Source organism: Pygoscelis adeliae, unplaced genomic scaffold (genome assembly GCF_000699105.1).
Source record: "Pygoscelis adeliae isolate BGI_AS28 unplaced genomic scaffold, ASM69910v1 Scaffold45, whole genome shotgun sequence".
Classification (NCBI taxonomy): domain Eukaryota; kingdom Metazoa; phylum Chordata; class Aves; order Sphenisciformes; family Spheniscidae; genus Pygoscelis; species Pygoscelis adeliae.
In genome coordinates this window covers 7,159,633-7,161,342 of record NW_008825114.1, presented here as the reverse complement: position 1 = coordinate 7,161,342, position 1,710 = coordinate 7,159,633, and the positions used below count along the sequence as shown (strand labels likewise).

At 35.7% G+C, this 1,710-nt stretch overlaps 1 protein-coding gene across 1 annotated transcript in view; it reads left to right on the top strand.

The window, feature by feature from the left end:
• The window catches only part of PCSK5 (proprotein convertase subtilisin/kexin type 5), a 269,604-nt gene that overhangs the window by 243,905 nt on the left and 23,989 nt on the right, over positions 1-1,710 (top strand). The window lies entirely within an intron of this gene.

Genomic DNA, 1,710 nt, shown 5'->3' with positions numbered 1-1,710 from the left:
CCCTACACAGAAATGAATGTAAGTTGGAGGAACTGGAAAAGAATCAAATATGTGTCTGTGTATGTCTCCCTGTGTGTGTGTAGTGTGTGTTCAAAAGCAAGCTCTATTCTTTTCCTTTCTCCCCCCGGTGTAGGTATGCACCGATATCTAAGGGACCTAACACAGGATGTAGAATTACATCCTCAGGTCTGGAGTTCTTGTCCTACCTTGGCCATTTTCACGACCTTCACAAAATAATCAGTTCTTTCTTGGTTCCCTCATCTATAGCATGGGAAAAACAATTCTCTGTTCCGAAAAAAAAAAAAGTATTTGGAAGGAAAATGCTTTTAAAATTTAAATCTTCATAAGCATCTTCAAATGCATCCCAGTACTGTCACAAATTTCTTGTTAAGAAAGTGTTAAATGAAAAGTGCACAGTAGAATATTTGTTTTTCCCATTACGTAATTATATAAAGTACAATTGAATAGGTTATGTTACCAAATGAGGCAGTGCTAATGGTGAATTTATCACTCGGCACACAAATTAAAACTATTTGCTATGAATATTCATTCTTTTTAAGTGAAACCTGTGCAGCATGTGCAATCTCAATAGTTTGATTGCAAGTGGCACTTTTTAATTATTTGTATGCCATACCCTCCAACAAAGGGTAAAATTTCCTCTCAATAGCTGCTTTGCTGATCACTGTAAACAAAGAGAAAAGTTGGTGTCATATAATCCTTTCACTCTCTTTATAGTTGTAAAGCATCAGCTCGAAAAACACGTTCAATTTTGGGCACAGTGTTTAAAGAAACAAGTGGACCAATTAGAGAGGAAACAGTGAGGATTACCAGAAATCTAGGGAAAAAATTATTTACAGTGAAATGTTGAGATAAATGAGGGGCTTGGGACTAAATGAGAAAGCTAAGAGGAACACAATCACAAAGAAGAATGGAATAGAACATGTCTCTGTAAGTGTGCTAAACAGGACTTAAAATCCAGAAACGAAGTTTTAGATTTGGCATTGGAAAAAAGGGGACTTTCAAATGGAATAATGGAGACTAGATTACTTAAGATCCTTTCCAGTTTTATTTTTTGTATAAAATGCAAATTTTGTTCTGATTCCTATGTCTTTATTTGACTCAAACACATCAAAAAATGGCTATCCTTAGATCTATATGACCTTGCATTAAAAATTAAAATATACTAACGAATATTTTCAGAAAAAATATTGATCATTTCTATTCATTGCCTATCTACGGAGAAATGTTGTATCAAAAGGAATAACATTTCTTCACTTCACAAAAAGATCAGAGAGACCTAAAAAGAAGAAATATTAATAGAAAGTTGGTCTCCTCCATGCATTTCCTCGTGTTTCATCCATATGAGTAAGTATTTTTTCAGTTTGAGACTACCTACATCAGTGCCATGGAAAGAGCACATGTGTAGTTTGGTCTATCTATTGGTTATCTATTTCTCACACTGTCAAATGAGGTGACTCATTGTCAGTTTTTTTCTTCTGAGCAGGCAGCTGATGCAGTTCTGTATATATCAGCATTGCTGTGCTGTGAAACCTCTTTCTATCTTGCGTACTGTTTCTCTTTCCTTTCAGTAGTTAAAATGCACCTTACTTACGGGCATTTCGAACTGTAAGATACATCCCTCTCAGAGCTGTACTAGCTTGAACATTAATGACTGCTCCCAAGTCACAGGATTGCTGCTGCAGCTGGCGA